Here is a 21,481-nt window from a genome sequence, read left to right on the forward strand (position 1 = left end):
GATTGGCCATGGGAATGAGCTGCCCAGGGAGGTGGTGGAGTCACCATCACTGGAGGTGTTTAAGAAGAGGCTGGATGGGGCACTTGGTGCCATGGCTTAGTCGATTAGATAGTGTTGGATGATAGGTTGGACTCAATCTCAAAGGTCTTTTCCAACCTGGTTAATTCTATTCTATTCTATAAAAGCCACAAAGTTGTAGTTCTCCAGGTGCTTTTATCCAGATGCAAAAATATCTCTATCTTCCTCTCCTTTACTTTCTCTGATTTCAAAAGACACCATTAACAAAAGAAAACAGAGTCACGTATGAAATTTGTAAAAACCATCAACACCAGCACTAAGGCAATACTCACAATGATGCAGGAATCTCAGATGAGAAAACAGGTTTTCATATCCAAGCTAAGGATTTCAGATCACCAATGTTACACTGGGTATTTTCTGAAAAATAATCAGGGAATAAAACAATCACATCTTTGAATTAGATAACTGCTGGAGAATTTTAACATATTTATACATTTCAGACACAAGACTGACACATGTAAATAAGCCAGGATACCAACTAGTAGTTATTGCAAAATCCTTGATAAACCAAAGAGAAATTTTGACTGTATGCAACACAACTTAGCCAAGAGTGAAACCCAACTCTTGTCTCTGTCACAACCACAAAAATGAGGAGTACAGCTGTAGTCATCATCATTATTACCTGGGTTAAGAAAAGTAAGTCTGCAACTGTGATCACAACCTTAAATACAACAAAACATTCTAATTTAAAAAGTGGTATTTGGTAGAGAGTGCTTATCTTGGGAAGAACTTTCGAGAAACTTAGTACGAATACAAGACTCTGAAAGACAAAAGGGAGACTTGCTTGTAAATGCCTACTTCATTCCTTCACCTGCTGCTTTCTCAACCTGATCACAAGCCTCAAAAATAATCAGCAACTATTACAGAGGCAGCTGCCAAATTTTCATTGGCAGTACATATAAAAAGGGGATGCAGAGACAACCTCATCGAACACAGAGTAACAGCACAGCTCTTAAACAAATCAACAGTGCAACTAAAAATGCTAACACGCTAGACACTTTTAGGCAGGTCTCTGGCCTCTCTCATGTAATGTCTCTGAATTACTCCAGGGTTACAAACTGGCTGGTCATCTCAAAGAGTGGTGGTGAATGGAGTTAAATACAGTTGGCAGCCAGTCACAAGTGGTGTTCCCCAACACTCAGTACTGGGGACAGCTTTCTTTAATTCTTTTTCAGTGATCTGGATGAGAATTGAGTGCACCTTCAGTAAGTTTACAGACAACACCAGATTGGGTAGGAGTGTTCATCTACTCAAGGGTAGAAGGGCTCTGTAGAGATCCAGACAGGCTGGATCAATGAGCTGAGGTCAGTTGTCTGAGGTTTAACAAAGCCAAGTGTCACTTCGGTCACACCAACCCCATGCAATGCTACAGGCTTGGGGGAGAGTGGCTGGAAAAGTTGCCTGGCTGAAAAAGACCTGAGGGTGTTGTGATAACCATCTAAGCATGAGCCAGCAGTTTGCTCAGGTGGCCAAGGCGGCCAGCAGTATCCTGGGCTGTATCAGGAATAGTGTGGCTAGCTGGAGTAGGAAAGTGATCTTGTCCCTGTACTTGGCCCTGGTGTGGCCGCACCCTGAATACTGGGTTCAGCTTGGGGCACTTCTCTGCAAGGAGGACATTGAGGTGCTGGAGTGGATCCAGAGAAGACCAACAAAGCTGGTGAAGGGTCTAGAAAACAAGTCTTACAAGGAACAGCTGAGGGAACTGGGATTTAGTCTGGAGAACAGGAGGCTGAAGGAAGATCTCATTGCTGTCTACAACAACCTGAAAGGAGGTTGGAGTGAGGTGGGTGTTGGTCTCTCCTCTCTAGTCTCATGTGATAGAATGAGAGGAAATGGCTTCAGATTGCACCAGGGGAGGTTTAGATTGATATTAGGAAATATGCTAATATGCTCAGGCATTGGAACAGGCTGACCAGGGTGGTGGTGATGTCACTGTCCCTGAAGGTGGTCAAGAAATATGTGGACATTGCACTTTTGAGACATGGTTTAACAACCCATACATCAGGGTTACAAGATGGAGAGGAAGGGATGCATGTCATTTTGAGATAAAAGAAGGGTGTTTAGAAACAGCATGGCTTCCAGAAACTGCAGATGCTTAGCACTTTGTTGTTTATTTGTTATAGGACCAATTTTCCTTCTGAAGATATGGTTGAGTGATTGCCAGTTAATTCACATTATACAAGATTGAAGGAGTTTAAGAAACTACATGATCAGTATAGTTCTCTACTACAGTTTATTTTAACTCTATGTTACAGTATTTGTGTAACTGTTTTTATTTCAGTTGCATGCTGTAGTGCTTGGGCTATTAAAAACAACAACAACAAAACCAACAATAAAAAACCCCACTGTACTGTTTGCATAGTCATGGGCTTTATCCTCTGCTAAGTGACATTTGCTCCTAGTAACACACTGACCTTAAGCATGATTAGTGGAAGGAAGTAAACAATATTCACATGAGCTTAGTGACATCAGTAACCCAAAAGCACCACAAGGAAGCAACCAGCAACAGGAGATGAAAGGAACAGTGACAAATAAGGACTATTTGATCAGTTGGCCCATATACACTGGGACCAGGAGACTAGTAATATCAATTTAGCACATCAAAGCCAACTCAATGGAAGACCCTTTGATCACTCTGGAGAAACAGCCACATGTAGGACTCATTGCTTTTCAAAAGCATTGAAGTTTACTCTATCCAGGTCCACTGATAAGGAGGAAGCTCACATCATCTTGTGATTTGAACTGTGGTCAGCAGAGTCCTATTATTTACCAGTCAATGTGACAACTAACACATGGATGGCCTCCCCTCAGTTACCTAGCAGGATAGGTCCATGGGAGCGTAGATCCTCTGGTAGCAGCATAGGTTGACCTCAGCCAGTAGCCAAGGTCCCATGCAGCCGCTTGCTCATCCTCCAAGGACAGGAGAGGAAATTAGAACAAGTGAGAAAACCCAATAGTCAGGATAGAGAGTTTAACAGGTAGAGGAAAGGGAACACAGAAGGCAGAAACAATCAACACAATAGAAACCACTTCCTACAAGCAGACCAATGCCTGCCTAGCTCCCAAGCAACAGCCAGACTGGAAGCCAACCCCTGCCTTCTTTCTCCACCTGTTTTAACTGCTGAGAACAAGGCTATGCTGTACAGAATATCCTCTTTTGCCAACCTGGGTCGCCTGTCCTGGCTACACCCACTCCCAGTCTCTTGCCTACTCTCACACCACTCACTGTGGAGGTGGAGTGGAAAACAGCAGGCCCTGATACTGTGCAAGTATTTGCTCAGCAATCACCAAAACACTTATAAGCTGCTAACACTGTTCTAGCCAAAGACCCAAAACATAGCACCATACAACTGTTGTGAAGAAAATTATCTCCATTCCATCCATATGCAGTACATGACTGCAAACAGTATTGAACTGATCAGCTCGTGACCAATAGGCTTTATTTAGAATGCCTGTTTTATTAGTTTTAGATAACAGATATTTGAATTAAGGATTCATCTTTCTCCCTGGCATGTCCACTTCCATGCTAATTATCAACCATCACAGCACACCACGATGAAATTCAGCATGCTGAAGGCATTAGAGGAACTGACCATTACAGATTGATCCTTGTGCTCTAGCATCATGGCTGCCCAGGGACAAGGTGATGGAGAATGCAGACAGTACTGAAGGTGTCCTACAACCACCTCCCCATCCCCCACATGTATAGTATATTAATTAGGAACATAAATAATCGGGAAGTAAGCAGTATGAACAAAAGTAGCTTATCTGCCTGAAGTTTGCAAGATGACAATTTAAATATAAACTTCAACTAATAAACATATTTTACTTATTTCCATTTAGGTATTGAGCTTTTTCTGTTTGGCTACATACATACTGACCTAATCTTGCTCTGTTTTCAGCTGGCTAGTTTGAGCCTGAAGGCTAACTGCACATGGCATCCCTCTAAAGCCAATATGCTTTACTGGTAATTGCATTCACTTAGATGTGGAAATTGAAGTTCAAACTATGTTTTAAGTTTCTAGGTTTGTGGTTTTTTTTTTTCCTTAAATCAAATTGCATATACAAATTGTTTGCACATACATATAAAAAACTAAGAATATAAACTAACAAAAAGCATCTTCAACAGAGTTCATTCATGTTAAGTGTTAACCTGAACACCCAGTACAGCAGCATTAAAAAGCAGTCTCTAAGCCCTGCCACATGTAGGTCTTGTGTTTGTGACTGAAAGCTGATGTACACCAAGTGCAAAAATGAAACTGATGTGGGAAAATTAGTTCAAATGCTGCTGTTGCAATCAGACTCTCTGCCACTGTCTACTCTTTGAAGCAGTAAGGTTTCAAGGCAAAGTGAAGTTTACTTGGGGTAGGCACTCTAAGTTGGTAACAATTACAAACTCTAATGCAAATTCCTTAGAATATACCTAACAGGCATCACTCAATTCCCAGGAAAGTATCCTCACCCAGCATCCCAATTAAGGGGAGACTACCAGGCAAGTGCTCCCATTGGGGCTCCCAGGAAGCAGTTTACACATCACTCAGTGCTTTCTGGATTACCACATAACTGTACCATTTTGCTGCTGGGCAAGCCTAGGGCCCTATTTGGTCTGCATCATCTCTTTACAGGTACCTACACATTTGGGATCTCCAAGGTCCGAAGTAGCACAAGCTTAAGGTCCAAATTCCCAGTGAGACACACAGACTATAACCAAATTCAGAATCTTATTTGACAGAAAATACAGGAACATGAGGGTACACACCTACAGACTTTGCTACAATGCCCCTTAAAAATCACTGCTGGTAAAACAGGAGTACTACTCCAAACAAAACAATAAAACTTTAGTCAGTTCTTTAATTTTAGAGTCACTAACGTGACATCAAATAAAGGCTATATTCCCAGGTATTCCCACTGATAAAGAGGTCTGCAAAAATCAAGGTTATTTAATTCCAGTCTAAAGAAACTTAGAAGAAAGTCACTTGTCCTTTCTTGTAAGTTTCTAACTACTGAAGTCTCTTAAGTATTTGGTATAGGGAAAGAAAGCATGAGAAAGAACAAGCCCATTTCACTCACTCATGAGTAAAGTGAGGAGAACTTATACCTGTCCTTAAGTTTGTGGCGAGCAGAGCCAAGGTATTTGGTGAGAGATTTGGGCACATAAACTCTGCTTCCACCCTTCTACTATTTATGTTGATTCTTATGAAGTCTTTTCAAGTCTATATGCATTAACTGAAAGGGACTCTTCACTTGAAAACAGTCTTGGGGGCAGCATAAGCAGGGAATTGGGGTTGCTGTGAGTCATGGGCTCAGTTGGGAACAAAAGAGAGACCCTTTTGTCACCCAGGACAGGGGCAACAGCAGCTAACAGCTCTTCCTAGCAATTTCCAGGCACCACTTCTCCAAAGGAGACTGGTACCATGCCTGGAAGGGAAACTGCACCATGATGCATCTGCAGCCCATGCCTATCACAGGTGCTGGGATCCCTGAGCAGCCCAGGTTGTGGGCCCAATTGATTCAGAAGTACTTGAACTTCACTGCCCATCTACCCTGTTTACTTTTCTTTATTGCCAAAGACTCCTGCTCACTTATGCTCAGACACTTACCTACAGTATTGCACAGCCAGGACATGATGACCACACTTCCACATATGGAAATCTGACAGATTATTTGGAATGCTAAACAGTATGGAATGTAGAAACCCCAGGCAATAAGGTAGACACAGTGAGCATATCTCTGCAAAATCTTCACTCTCCTTTGTAGTTACCATTACCTAAGTTAAGACTAGGACAGTGGTTGACTACAAACACTTCACTTTTATAGGAACATCCAAAACAATGATTTCAAGTTATTGCTGAATCTTCTGGAGTAACCCAAGTGACTGTTTCATCATCTCTAAGATGCCTTGAAGCCCAAACAGGGGTGCAAGGTACAGTAGCTGGAATCTTAAGAGAAACTGACAGCAGAATCCTACCTGCTGAAACCCATAAAAGTTGTACAGAATAATGTTGCTGACACCAAATGACAGCTGCAAGCCTAGCAGCTCTCAGTAAGCTTTATATATAATACAAACACAAACTCAGCTTCTGCCTACATACTGGCTACAGGAGAGTAAAGTACTGAATGAATTTACCCTATCCTATCTCTGAGTTTACACCAAGACAAGTCTGTGATCCACAAGAGGCTTGGCAGAGAAATAAAGGACAATAGGTGAACACTGGATCCTGCATCCCTAATCTGGGAAGGGGTGCATATGTGAATGGAACTCCCCCTGGAGGAGACTGATGTTCCTCAGTACATTCTGTGAACAGGCTGAGACAGGTCTCCTCTACATCAGCAATGGCTGTGTATGTTTATGAGCTTGTATGGTCATCCAGAGCAACTGTAGCTCTGAATTTTCAGTTTTGTTAATTTTGATTCTATTGAGATTATTGCTTATAGTCATTCTGTATATCAAACTTGGACATAACCCAAAAGAAATTATGTTAATCCAACATGTAACACACATACAGCCAAATGATTCGGTATGTGCAATGGTATTAATTACCATTAACTGTAGGCCTTAAGCTAAGAAACTCAAATAACTGTATCTTTAGTACTGATCTTCAATACACTATGTTTATTACATAAAGCAAGGAGTGTGACAGATGCACTCAACTCCTTCACCAAAACTAGTGATTGGTTCAGGCTCTGAAGGAAGTAGAGCCCCAGGCTGTGATCCGGTCAAGGCCTTCTCTGGTTCCAAACTGTTCTTTGAAAAAGCTACACAGGAACAGGGTGACATGGTGAGCTTTGAAGGACATAAAACACTGGTCATGTGATTAACACATGAATAATAGGCAGTTCTTCCAAGACTAATTTGTCGAGGAACAAATGAAGTTGTGGATACAAGGAGTCTCATGCTCACCTTTTCCATTGCACAGAAATTGACTAGGAACCAACCACTTTATTCCAAAAATATGACAGCCTGAGTGAGCCTTTTCTTTTTTTGCTCTCCCTGCTAAGCAGCTGGATACATGGTGGTTATCTCTCCTTGAACTGGGACCCCTCTCAAGGTTAAGGCACTCCTTACCAACTGCAGATCTTTGGCAAGTGACTGATATTATGCATAACTTTGTACCATGGGGCATTAAGATCCTGTGCTGGTATTTTTCAATTATTATTACATGCTCTGTAGAGCTCCCTTTAATTGGACTGAAATGCTAAACACCAAACAGGTATTTCAACACTAGCCACACTGAACTACAATTGTGGTTTCCCACCTCTCCAGGACACATAGTTCAGCAAACACAAGATTCCAAGAACTGAAAAGACAGAAGTTCAGCTGCATGACAACACAAATATGCTCCAGTTCCTGCTTCTGGACTTCCAGCAGCTAGTCCCAGTTAACCAAAGTCATTTAAAATTAATTTGCAAAATTAGGGCAGCTTGGCAGACCTGCCCCTGGGGTACAAGGTGGTCTGAATCAACCAAACATTCCCAAGAGTACATACAAACTGAGGAAAATTTGGATTCTTGGTGTGTAACTGTGTTTCACATGTCACAGCAACACCAAGACAGAGGGGTTTTCCTGCTACAGGAGTATCAGCAGTTACACAGCAGATAATTTGTCAGAAATCACCGATTATCTCAGACTGGCAGTCAATCACAGGGCAGTTACAGTAACTTTAAGCATATGAAAACTGGCCACTTCTTTCTGCAGATTCCCATTCCATCACCTCCAACAGCGTATTTCCTACATTAACCTATTGGCTTTGTTGTCCCCTAAGGTATTTGCTGCTACAGAGGAGCATTACAAAAATGGTTATTGCCTTGGCCCGTTTTAGTTTTACACCCATGAATTTCATATTGAATCAGGCCCTTCCTCTCAACCCTCCTTTGCAGTCTTAGCATTGTCTCCTCCAGTCACCATGACTGGTTGGAGTCTGTTATAGACCACCCAACCAGGATGAAGAGGCAGATGAAATATTCTATAAGCAACTGGAGGCCATCTCAAGATCATCAGACCTTGTGGGCAACTTCAACCTGCCTGACATCTGCTGGGAACTTAGGAGAGAGCAGGCACTCCAGAAGGTTCTTAGAGTGTATGGAGAACAGCTTCTTGATGCAGCTCTTAAGTGAGCCTACCAGGAGTCAAGCCCCGCTTGACCTGCTGTTCTCAAGTAGAGAAGGGCTGGTGGGAGACATGATGGTGGGAGGCTGTCCAGGGTGCAGCAGCCATGAGCTAGTGGAGTTTTCAATATGCAGGGAAATAAGGAGGAGCAATAGCAGAACCCTTACTTTGGACTTCCAGAGGGCAGACGTCAGCTTATTTAAGCAACTAATTTGGAGAGTACCCTGGACAGCAGCCCTTCAGAACAAAGGGGTCCAGGATGGTTGGACCTACTTCAAACAGGAGCTCCCGAAGGTACAGGAACAGGCTGTGCTCATGTGCTGAAAGATGAGCCGCTGGGGAAGGCGACCAGCCTGGATGGGCAAGCAGCTCTTGAAGGAATTAAGGGGAAAAAAGAGGCTGTATCGCCTTTGGACAGGGGGAGAGGCAACTCAAGATACATTTAAGGATGTTAGATCATGTGGAGAAAAATGAGAGAGGCAGAAGCCCAGTTAGAACTTAAGCTGCCCACTTCCGTGAAAGACAATAAAAAGCATTTTTGTAAGTATAGTAATGCTAAAAAGAGGGCAAGAAGAACCTCCACTCTTCATTGGACCTGGAGGGGAACACTGTAACTGTAACCTGCTGAGCCACCTGGACACCCAGAAGTCCATGGGACCGGATGGGATCCATCCTAGGGTGCTGGGAGAGCTGGCAGATGAGCTGGCCAAGCCACTCTCCATCATTTTCCTCCAGTCCTGGTTCACTGGAAAGGTCCCAGATGACAGGAAACTGGCCAATGTGGTGCCCATCCACAAGAAGGGACGGATGGAGGAACCCGGAAACTACAGGCCAGTCAGCCTGACCTCAGTGCCAGGGAAAGTGATGGAACAGATTATCCTGGAGGCAATAACTGCGCACCTGAAGGATGGTCAAGGGCTCGGGTCCAGCCAACATGGATTTAGGAAGGGCAGGTCCTGCCTCTCCAACCTGATCTCCTTCCTATGATCAGGTGACCCATCTGGTGGACATGGGGAGGCCTGTGGGTGTAGTCTACCTGGACTTCAGCAAGGCCTTTGACACCGTCCCCCACAGTAAACTGCTGGCTAAGCTGTCAGCTCGTGGTTTGGACCGCAACACTCTGTGCTGGGTTAGGAACTGGCTGGAGGGCCGAGCCCAGAGAGTGGTGGTGAATGGTGCCACATCCGGCTGGCGGCCAGTCACCAGTGGCGTCCCCCAGGGATCAGTGCTGGGCCCCATCCTCTTTAACATCTTCATTGATGATCTGGATGAGGGGGTTGAGTCAGTCATCAGCAAGTTTGCAGATGACACCAAGTTGGGAACGGATGTTAGTCAGAGGGTAGAAAGGCTCTGCAGAGGGACCTTGACCGACTGGACAGATGGGCAGAGTCTAATGGCATGGCATTTAACAAGTCCAAGTGCCGGGTGCTGCACTGTGGCCACGGCAACCCCATGTAGAGCTACAGGCTGGGGTCAGAGTGGCTGGAGAGCTGCCAAACAGAGAGGAACCTGGGGGTGCTGATTGACACCTGCCTAAACATGAGCCAGCAGTGTGCCCAGGTGGCCAAGAGGGCCAATGGCATCCTGGCCTGTATTAGGAATAGTGTGGCCAGCAGGAGCAGGGAGGTCATTGTGCCCCTGTACTCTGCATTGGTTAGACCACACCTTGAGTCCTGTGTCCAGTTCTGGGCCCCTCGAGACACTTGAACGTGTCCAGAGAAGGGCAACAAGGCTGGTGAGAGGCCTTGAGCACAAGCCCTATGAGGAGAGGCTGAGGGAGCTGGGATTGTTTAGCCTGGAGGAGAGAAGGATCAGGGGTGACCTCATTGCCCTCTACAACTACCTGAAAGGTGGTTGTAGACAGGAAGGGGTTGGTCTCTTCTCCCAGGCAACCAGCACCAGAACAAGGGGACACAGTCTCAAGTTGTGCCAGGGGAGGTTTAGACTCGAGGTGAGGAAAAAGTTCTTCACTGAGCGAGTCATTCGTCATTGGAATGGGCTGCCCAGGGAGGTGGTGGAGTTGCCGTCCCTGGGGGTGTTCAAGGGGAGATTGGACGTGGCACTTGGTGTCATGGTCTAGTTGTGAGGTCTGTTGGGACAGGTTGGACTTGATGATCCTTGGGGTCTCTTCCAACCTTGGTGATACTGTGATACTGTAAAGACAAGGAAAAGGCTGAGGTACTAAATAGCTTCTTTGCCTCCATTTTCAACAGTAAGGCAGGAGGACTTCAGGATAACTGGCCTCCTGAACTGATAGATGCAGTCAGGGAGCAGTCTCAAGCTGCGCCACGGGACATTTAGGCTTGAGTGAGGAGAAAGTTCTTCACAGAAAGAGTTATTGGCCATTGGAATGGGCTGCCCGGGGAGGTGCTGGAGTCACCGTCCCTGGAGATGTTCAAGAGGGGACTGGATGTGACACTTGAAGCCATGGTTTTGTAGCCATGAGGTGTTGGGTGACAGGTTGGACTTGATCTCTGAGGTCTTTTCCAACCTTACTGATTCTATGACTTTTCCTGTGACTTTATTCAGTCTTATCCAGCAGTATTTCTGAGTCAGCTTGTTAGCAGGTTTGTTAGTTTAAGGATTATTCTAAGTGAATGCTCTTAATTCTCAAAGTCCTCGTGGCCCAAATCTAGCACAGCAGGAAGAGCTCTCCAACAGGACTTTTTCAAAACAGGTAATAGACTTTTCAGTTCAAGCAACAGCCATTAATTCAAAACTCATCAAAATTATGCTCTTCAAATAGTTTCATTAGCAAATCCCCAGTACTTGTTAAGGGATATCACAAGTGACCACCTTCAAGCAGCTCTATGGCTTGGCAGTTGCTCCTGCTCTGATGCTGAAGCCCAGCCTGGACACCCAAGTGCCACTGTTCCAATTCTGTGAACACAAGTGCTGTTACTGTGTTCCTATTTGCAGGCTCAACCAGTAGCAAGGCTGAACATGCACCCCAGATACACATGGAGGACACTGTTCCAGACAGCCACAGAGGTGCTGCCTTCAACAGCACTCACACACTTGTTTCATAGGTCTTCTGATAACCCTGCATGGACTCACAGCCTCTACCCACCAGCTAGTCCAACTTTAGGTGTGTTATCAATTATACAGGCAAGCCCCATGTGCCCCATTTGGGGAAGATATGCTCCATTGTGCTGGAATAGCTGCCCTGCCCCTCTGAGATCTCAGGATGTGCTCCATTGTACTGTTATCTTGGATACAATTGCAGCAACAATCACCACATCTGGGCTATCTGCTGCTTGAATGGTACATCAGGATAAGCCATGCTTTGGAAAATACTCCCATTGTGCCGTTATCTCCGTCACAAGTGCAACAGCCTGGAGCTAGGGTGGTCAGGAATCCCCTGGCCATACCTGGGCCACCTGCTGCCTGAATTATACTTAAGAATGACTCAGCACCAGTTGTGGCCAGAATGCAGAATACCAACCAAAACAAATAATCTATACTCCTATAAATATCCTATAAACAGCAATTCAGAAGCAATGCCTTTTGAGTCCTCCAGGACCACAGCAGGATGCATAATCCAGCATCTTTGGCAACATGTTTGTGCACCTTCCCACGTGCCAGCACTAGTACTGCAGAGGCCACACAGATAGTCAGCCAGGTTCCTCTGACCTGGTTGACTTGTAGGTGCTTTTGTCTGCACTGGAAATACGCTGAGTATGCAGCTTGGGCTGTAGGACTGAGTGCAGCGTATATTTAGAACAGCTCAAGTGAACCATGGAAGACAGCCAGCTTCAGAGCAGGCAGTAGTAGACTGAATCAGTAAAGAGGACAGCAGAGCACTTCCTGCTTACTGTCAGAATCCTCAGAGAACTTAAAATTGCAGAATTGCAGAATTAACCAGGCTGGAAAAGACCTGAGAGATCATCAAGTCCAATCTATTACCTAATATCTAGCACCACGTGACAACTAAACCATGGCACCAAGTGCCACATCCCATCTTCTTTTGAACACCTCCAGTGACTCCATCACCTCCCTGGGCAGCACATTCCAATGGCCAATTACTCTGTGAAGAACTTTCTCCTCACCTCCAGCCTAAACTTCCCCTGGCACAGCTTGAGACTGTGTCCTCTTGTTCTGACACTGGTTGCCTGGGAGAAGAGACCAACCCCCACCTGTCTACAACCTCTCTTCAGGTAATTGTAAAGAGCAATAAGGTCTCCTGAGCCTCCTCTTCTCCAGGCTAAACAATCCAAGCTCCCTCAGCCTCTCCCCATAGGGCTTGGGCTCAAGATATCTCACCAGCCTCATTGCCCTTCTCTGGACACATTCAAGTATCTCCATGTTCTCCTTAAATTAAGGAGCCCAGAACTGGACACAATACTCAAGGTGTGGCCTAACCAGTGCTCCCCCTGATCTGGAACACTTCTCACAGAAGATTTTGTGAGGATTTGAAGATAATCAATGACTTCATGAGGACTCTAATGGCCTGATGTTGCAAGGTTCATTGACCATCCATTGATAATGTCAGCACACATCCCTTTTCTTGAAACACAAAAAGTGAATTTTTAATCACAGGTCAACCTCCATATGTGTGCAGTTTGGTTCAGATCTGCCTCTGCGTGTGCACCATTTCTTTCACAATTGTTTGTCAGCCTGCCTGTGCCTCCAATTTTATTTAACCTTCTTTGTATGGAACCCTGCTGTAAGTTTCAGGTGATCCATTGCCACATTGTAAGAGTCAGCTGGAAGGACACCATTGCCTTAACCTTGTCATCAGAAACTTGTACCCCAAAACAGGCTAGCATTTTAACATGAGCCTGCAGCAGCCTGCCTGAGAGCCAGTTATTGAGCCCAAGAATGGAATGCACTCTGTATGGATACAAAGGTGCAAACGCTCCAGGAATGAGAACTGCATAGTATGGAGAGTACCCTGCCATTCCCCATTACCAGTCAACTATTCAGCAGTTGTGATCAGTCTTCCTGGACAGCAGCTACCTCAGCATCAATGAGGAAATAATCTCAGTATTCAGTATCACTAAGGTTGGAAGAGACCTCAAAGATCATCGAGTCCAACCTGTCACCACAGACCTCATGACTAGAGTAGGGAGGACAATAGTGCCCACTGCAGGCTTGAACTCACAAGCTTCCCATTAAGGGTCTTATGTGCTACCAACTGAGCCACACCACAGGCTTTAGATAAACTTTGCTCATTATAATGTCACTATAACATGAACACACTCCTCCTGGTCAAAAGCTACCCGACTCCAAGGCAGACCACACCTCAGACACGCCTCAGAAATGTGGAGACTGGCAGAGATCCACAGGCAGGGTATGTTACGGAGTGTAAAAAGAGAGCTTCTTGGCAACCAACCTTCAGAAGCTTTCCCCACCAAGGACCACATGAATCAGAAGACCACCAGCAGGATGCTGCCTATGCTGGGAATCATAGCTACTACCAAGTGTCCAAGATGTCCCTATCAGCCTCTTTCCCTCTCTCTTCTCTGGCCCTCCTCTGGACCCTCTTCATCAGGTCCATGTACTTCTTGAGGGCCCCAGAGCTGGATACAGTAGTCCAGCTGAGATCTCACCAAAACAGAGTGACAAAACCACCTCTCTCAACCTGCTAGCCACACTTTTTTTGATGTGGTCCAGGATGCAACTGGTCTCCTGAGCTACAAATGCACATAGCCAGCTTATGTCCAGCTTTTCGCCCACTAGTACCCCCAAGGCTTTTTCTGCAGGGCTGCTCCCTATCATCCCATATCATCATCATCCCCCAGCCTATACTGATAACAAGGACTACCCCAAACCAGGTGCAGGACCTCACACTTGACCTTGTTGAACCTCACGAGTTCCACCTGGGCCTATTTCTCAAGTTTGTCCAAGTCCTTCTGGGTGACATCCCATCCATCTGGCATATCAGCCTCACCACTCAGCTTAGTGTCATCTACAAATTTGCTGAGGATGATCTTCGAAGTCTCTTCCAACCAGATATATTGTGTGATTCAAACTCATTGTCTATAGCATTGATGAAGATATTGAACATCACTGGTACCAACAGACCTCCAAGGAACACTTGACAACACGTCTCCATTTACACAATGAGCTATTGACCACTACCCTCTAGATGTGAGCATCCAGGCAGCTCCTTATCCGCTGAACAGTGTACCCATTAAATCCATATCTCTCCAACTTAGAAAAGTTGTGTGGAACCATGTCAAAGGCCTTGCATTAAGGCTGGATAGATGACATCCAATGTCCTTCCCTTGTCCACTGATGTAGTCACTCCAATGTAGAAAGCCACTAGACTAGTCAGGCAGGACTTGCCTTCAGTGAAGCCATGATAACTGTCTCAAATCACCTCCCTGTCCTCCATATACCTTATCAGAGCTCCTAGGACGACCTGTTCCATGATTCTCTCATGCACAGAGGTGAGGCTGGCAGGTTGGTAGTTCCCAGGGTCCCCCTTTTTAAAAATGGGTGCATAGGTTCTGTTCTTCCAGGGACTTCAACTGACTGCCAGGACTTTTCAAATGGCATGGAATGGCATGGTAATCAGCCAGTTTCCTCAGGACTATGAGAATGGATCTCACCAGGTCCCATAGACTTGTGCATGTTCAAGTTCCTCAGGTGGTCACATGCCCTCTTCACTTACAGTAGAAGGGACTTTGACCCCCTGGACCCCATCCTGTAGCCCAACTCAGGAGGTGTGAGGGAAGAGGTCACAAATAAAGTCCAAGGCAAAAAAAAAGTTGAGAACCTCAGCCTTCTCCTTGTCTGCTGTGACTAGCCTGCCATTCTTGCTTGCTCATTGTAGAGTGTACGTTTCCTTTAACTTTTCTTTTCTGATTGACATATCTGTAGAAGCCTTTTGTTATTGTTCACATCCCTTCGCAAAATGAGCTCCGGTGCTGCCCCAGCCATCCTGACCTCCTCCCTGCACAACCAAGCAGTATTCCTACACTCTGCCCAAGAAACATAGCTTGAACTTCCCACGCAGTTCCTTCTTGCCTTTTAGTTTGTCCAGCAGGTCTTGACTAAGCCACGATGTTCTCTTTCCCTCCGCTGCTTGACTTCTTATACCTTCTCACTGTAATGTCATTTGACAAAGTCAGAAGACCTTGCTAAAACAAACACTCATAATCCACACACTTAACAACCAACACAGCTGAGGAAGTTTGTTCCCTGTTATCCCCAGTACTGTTTGTCCTTCAGGTTTCTATCTCTGAACAGTTTTATTTTTCCTCCCTTACTGTCTCCTTCGCAGTGAAGAGGTCCTTGAGCAGTTAACCTCAATGAAGCAAATGCTCTTATCTCCACATGCCCTTAGACTCAAATTCTTCTATTTTATTGCTAGAAAGTGTCCTGGAAATAAATGGTGCTCCTTCAATGCCAGCATAGGTTATCCTCTTAACACTTGGTCAGTTATTTCTTCTGCTGCTTTCCCACACATTTACATAAATAAAAAAATTGCCATGATTGACATATTAATGGAGCAAATAATTTCAATAGGTGTATTTTAGACAGTGCAGCAGTTGCAGATTTCTACTTCTCACACTTCATGGAAACAAAAGTGAAATGCAGAGAAATCCCCAAATGCACTTTGATGTCTGAAGAATTTCCAACTTCCCTCCCAGTTTTAAGGCACATTCAAAGAACTGTCTTACATATCCAGTAGTTGTAGAATCATAGAATTGTTTAGGCTGGAAAAGACCTGGAAAATCCAACCACTGCTTAACTATATCCCTAAGCACCACAACTACACACTTTTTCTAAATATCTCAGGGGATGATGATTCAATCACTACCCTGGGCAGTTTGTTCCAACACCCACCTCCGGACAACCTCTTTTCAGATAGTTGCAGAGAGTGATAAAGTCTCCCCTGAGGCTCCTTTTATGCAGCCTACACCACCAAAGCAGGGTTCTACCTTGCCCAGGATCCCTGCTGAGCCCTCTTATTCTCAAGCAGATCAAGATTCCCACCCAACCTGGTGCCATCCGAAAACTTACTCAGGGTGCACTCAATCCCCTCTTCCAGATCATGGTAGTTATCTCCTTTTAGACGTACTGCTCTCTAGTCTTTGACACCCAATTACTAATTCGAGAAAAGCTTGCAATCAGAATAGAATAGAATCCAGGTTGGAAGAGACCTTCAAGATCATCACGTCCAACCTATCATCCAACACCACCTAATCAACTAAACCATGCAACCAAGCACCCTAGCAAGTCTCCTTCTGAACACCTCCAGTGATGGTGACTCCACCACCTCCCTGGGCAGCCCATTCCAATGGACAAACCTCCCTAAACCTCCTAAACCTCCCCTGGTGCAGCCTGAGACTGTGTCCTCATGTTCTGGTGCTGGTTGCCTGGGAGAAGAGACCAACCTCCACCTGGCTACAACCTCCCTTCAGGTAGTTGTAGAGAGCAAGAAGGTCACCCCTGAGTCTCCTCTTCTCCAGGCTAAGCAACCCCAGCTCCCTCAGCCTCTCCTCATAGGGCTTGTGTTCCAAGCCCCTCACCAACTTTGTTGCCCTTCTCTGGACACGCTCCAGCAAGTCAACATCCTTCCTAAACTGAGGGGCCCAGAACTGGACACAGTAGTGGAGGTGTGGCCTAACCAGTGCAGTGTACAGGGACAGAATCACCTCCCTGTTCCTGCTGGCCATACTGTTCCTGATGCAGGCCAGGATGCCATATATAGGATAGCAGGTGAAGTGCCAACAAGCAGTTCACTGAATTTCAGACAAGGAGAACAATAGTAATTTCTCACTCAAAGAGCTTGCCATTTTCACATTTTGTGGAGACCATTTCCATCAAGAGTAAGGCATATTATTAGCTTCAAGGTCACAAGAGTGTTTTTTAAAATACAGCATAGCTGTCAAGTTTCCTGCATATATAACCAACACTTCACTCATTAAACAATCTTGCTTGCAATTCCTCCAACTGTAAATGCCTACAGCTTTTGGCTTAGATTTTCACTGCCCTTTGCAATTTCAAAACTGTTGAGAAGTTACAACTGCAATGTTTATCAGAAACGTAAAAAATCAGGAAGATTCTACTACTATGAAGTCAGCAAATGCGTGAAGAAGCAAAAATCCATTCTCTGTCAGCAATGAGAAAGTACTCAATTCCTTTGAAAAGACTGTGGCTGTGACAATACTAGGTAGAGCTTAGAAATACTTTGAGTGGCAAAGAAAGGCTGAGAAGTTTAAAGTTTCCCCAATTCCATTTCTTCCCCTATTTCTACATTTTCAGTTGCACTGATGTTGCTACTTGAAGTGTTTCATGATGAACCAGACTATAGATAATAAAATACTTCAGCAATCTTTTTTGTGTGTCCCTTCAGGCAGATGTGTAGCACCCACTGGACAAGCAGGACCTCCTCACTGGTCTGTTCCAAGAAGGGACAACAATTATTAAGCTGCAACTGCTACTTTTACCAAAGTAGCAATGGTCTGTACCAGTATCACTGAACAGTTTCCAATGTCCCAAATTACTAATAATACATTGGAAAATCTCCTGGCAGGTCCAATCTACTGTGAAACAACAGCTTCCTTTTATTAGTGCTTTCATCAGTTCATGAAGTAGTCCTCTAAACATTAACAACCATTGCATATTTTCCTCACCATTTTTCCTTACCTTTTATTTTCCCCCCTCTTCTTAAAAGTCACCAGCATGCTCTACAGTTTCCCACATGCCTTCATAGTCAGGCTCAGCAAAGCATGAGCTGCTCTAGGAATTAAAGCACCTTCTTGGCCTTCTATTCCCCTTACACTTCTGCTGTCTCCAGCCTTCCCTCTCACCCTTTTTAAATTAGAGAGTGGGGAGTAGTGCTCTCCCTCCTGTGCCCATTTGTTGATTATTAGCCATCAGCAAAGTGAAGAAAGGCCCAACAATAAAGGAACAGATTCATTAGTGCACTGATCAGGACCAGGAGAGGCCACAAACACGACGAAGTCATGCATCTCCAACACATTGATATGTTGCTCCTGGTTGCCACAAATGAAACTGAGCAAGCTCAGCACATACAGGATTTAACACAAAACACTTCCTTCCTTTGCATCCCACAGCCAAAAGTCAATACACTCAGAAGATCATAGCAAGCAGGTCAACTGGTCCATTATGGGCAAAAGGCCTGGCAATGAGGACTGCCCCAGAAATAAACACCCTCACTTGGCCAGGTGTGCCATCACACCTCTACTCCATCACAGGTAATGAGGCAAACACACAGGCCCATTTTGATCATTTTTCTTAAAAAAATAAATAATTATTTTTTTGAATAAAATTTAAAAAAAAAATAAAAATCAATGTCACCACACACAAACCCCCACAAACAAGAGAGCCAGGAACAGGAAGTACTATTTTCTGTACTTTCTAGAAAGAGATATTGAAGTATGCTTGCCTGCAGAAAACATGGAAGTCTATCACTTGTTGGTTACACACTGGTTAGAACTTTGCTTTGAGACTCAAGAGGAACGTTTACAGTGGCTATCAAGCGCCACACTGCTGTCAGATCCTGCTGTTATTGTTAACGCAAGCCTGCTTTCTCTGCCAGAAATGTTTACCTAAATGTTTTAAGACACTGGCTGGTTAAGTCAAGGAAATCAGGTGATAAGAATTCAGCTGGGATCTTTTGATGTTAGTGACAAGTTTTACTCCCAACATTCTCAGAAGCAAGAGCTAGAAAATATTTACCAGGAATCACAGTGAGCTGGGTTTGTTTTGTTCTAAGCCATCCCAGGAGGCTAGTTAAGAGTGGGGAAAGGCCTGACATTACCACAGAGCTCCTAGAAAGAGTTGTCAATCTTTCAATAATTTCTAAGAAAACAATCTCCAGCATTCCTATGGGCTTCTGAAGCATATATAGTGCTCCAGGGGAAAACATACTCACATCCTGAGGCCTCTTGTTTTCACCAATACCAAAAGCATATGAAGCAAGCTGAGAAACAAGTGTTTGATAGGGTGATCTGTGAAAAAGAGAAACTCCATGACTCAAATAAATTATGGAGTTTTACATACTTTATTACAGCACTAAGATGCAGGTAGGGTCTCTATTAAGACCCTGTGTGCCAATGCAGGTAGGGTCTCTATTAAGACCCTGTGTGCCAAGCAGAATTTCACAAACTCAATTTATTTTCATAAAAGAGGAAGTGGGAGTGTTTTAGTCCCAGAAATCTGTTGCAGGTTTTCCTGTTTTCTGTGAGTTTCTGTGGATGTTTTTCCTCTTTTTCTTATAGCTACCCATTGTGACTATTTCAGTCCTTCAATCCTGCAGATGTTTCTCCTCTCTTTATTATCATCCACTTAGCAATCCCTTGTGATTATTTTGGTCCTTTTGACAGTTTAAAATTCTTATGTTATACAAAAGGTTAATCTTTTCCCATATTAATTCTTATTTTATACAAAAGTTTTCCCCATACCAAGGGCACTTGCCTTTTTTTTCACACATAAGTAAGTTATGTAATTCTTTCAATCACAAAAGCAGAAATAACAACCTACATGTCTTTAAAACCTTTCTATCTATTGTTATATAAACAGGTTTGTTAGTTCAACCACAACACTTGACTGCAGATGTCCCTCTTACACAAGGCCAAATGCTGCCTTCCTACCCCATACCTTGCGATACATACCTGAAAGGCTGAAGCAAAACGACAGGTCAACATTGGCCTTCCCTCACAAAGCTTGAATGCAGGGCACCTAAAATACCTGGCATTCCTCACAATACAAGCTCACGACCCTAAAAGCTATTCCTACTTTATTTTCCTTTTTTTTTTTCCCTATTTTTTCAGCCCTGTCTCCCTAGACTACCATATTTTATGGAGAAAGACAGTAAATAAACTTCTGCAGAGGAGGATGTTTCTGGAGACAGCTCGACCGAAAAGCGCGCCTGCAGGTACCACCGCGTTTGCTCAGCCACTTACAGGGCGCTTGATTGATATTAACTGTGCCTGCGAGACGAGCCGCAAACTACCCGCCTGCTACTGCGCGTCTCGGTGCTTGACCGGCTCTACATCAAGTATCCCCCACCCCTAAGCGTCAGAACGGGACCGCCGGCCGCCTTAAGAGACCGGCAGCCGCCCGGACCGACCACCACAGTTTTGCAGGGCCCTCAGCTGCCGCTGCTCCTCACGGCTCCGCTCGCGGCCTCCTCCGCTACCCCAAGGGAGAGGCGGATCTCACCGACCCGACCCGAGCAAAACGGCTCAGCTACGCGCCTCCAGCCCCACTGGAGGGGCCGCGCGGCCCTCACCAGCTCTCTCCTCCTCGCCTAGGGGTCCAAGGCAGCGGCTTCCTGCAGCCCTCAGGTCCACGGCCCCACAGGCGGAGGAAGACATAGATCGTGCCGCACAGCCACCACTGCGGAGTGGTGTGGCCCGGTCCGCCCCGCCCTGCTCCGCTCCCATCCCTTTCCCTCTCCGCCACTGCCCGTCCTCACCTAGCCTGGCGCGACTAGCCGGCGAGTCGTTCTGCGCGCAGAGGCGGAGCCAGCAGCCGATGGCTCTGGCGAAAAGCGGAAAAGACCACGACCATCCGCTGTGCCGTTACCGCCGTCGGGCAGGGGCCTCTGGGCTAGCGCCAAGGACCGCCCCGGGGCGGGATCCTCTGCGGGGCGGGGAAGCGGGGTCCCTGCTGTCAGGTCCCGCTGGCGTGTGCAGACTGCCAGGCCGTATGAGGATCAGGGGCCGGAGGCCTGAGCTGGGCGGGCCACACCAGCCCAGAAAGGAAGCAGTATGAATGCCGTGGTTCAGACTGCGGCCGGCTTGTGTCCCCTGAGAGGTCGAGTACGGCCCGCGGAAGCATAAGTCTGCCCCTGGTTTCACCAGGCCACTGACAGGGAGCTGTGCACCGCGGTCAGATTTGGCTTCCGATTTCTCCAGTTTCTCCAGGCTGAGCCCCTCCTACCTGATCTCCCTGCCTTCTCGAGTACCCGGTGAACTCTGGCAGCTCCCTGCTTCAGGAACATCACCATTTATAAGAAGAATACTGTAGTTCTTTCCCACCATGAGCTGAGGACGATCTGGGTCTTCAAGAGCAGCCTGTAATTGGAGGAACCCTGGGGCTCTGTAGTGAAAACCAGGTAGATGGGGGGGGGGGGGGGGTGTTAGATATTTAATGTGTGAAGAAAATATATGTAAAAAGTACAGTACTTAAATTGCACATCACAATCCTTAGTAGAATGAGAACTGACCATAATTGTGTAGTTACAGCTTTAGTATTATCTAAAGATTTTAGCAATCCATGCAGTTTATTGTTACACACAATTCCTAGCAATTAGCACAGCTTTCCTATCATCTAAAACAACTAGATGTTTTAGTCACCTGTACTGTTATA

General features: G+C 45.4%; 1 protein-coding gene across 2 annotated transcripts in view; it reads right to left on the minus strand.

Annotated features, from left to right (window-relative positions):
• RESF1 (retroelement silencing factor 1) overlaps positions 1-20,709 on the minus strand; it is a 30,282-nt gene extending 9,573 nt beyond the window's left edge. For both annotated transcript variants that reach the window (XM_054168098.1, XM_054168099.1), the window contains exons 1-2: positions 20,586-20,709; positions 351-435 (exon numbers count right to left, since the gene is read on the minus strand). The gene's annotated coding sequence lies outside the window, so the exon portion shown is untranslated. The remainder of the gene's footprint in view (positions 1-350; positions 436-20,585) is intronic.
• Between the last annotated feature and the right edge of the window lie 772 nt (positions 20,710-21,481).

Source organism: Dryobates pubescens, chromosome 15 (assembly GCF_014839835.1).
Source record: "Dryobates pubescens isolate bDryPub1 chromosome 15, bDryPub1.pri, whole genome shotgun sequence".
Classification (NCBI taxonomy): domain Eukaryota; kingdom Metazoa; phylum Chordata; class Aves; order Piciformes; family Picidae; genus Dryobates; species Dryobates pubescens.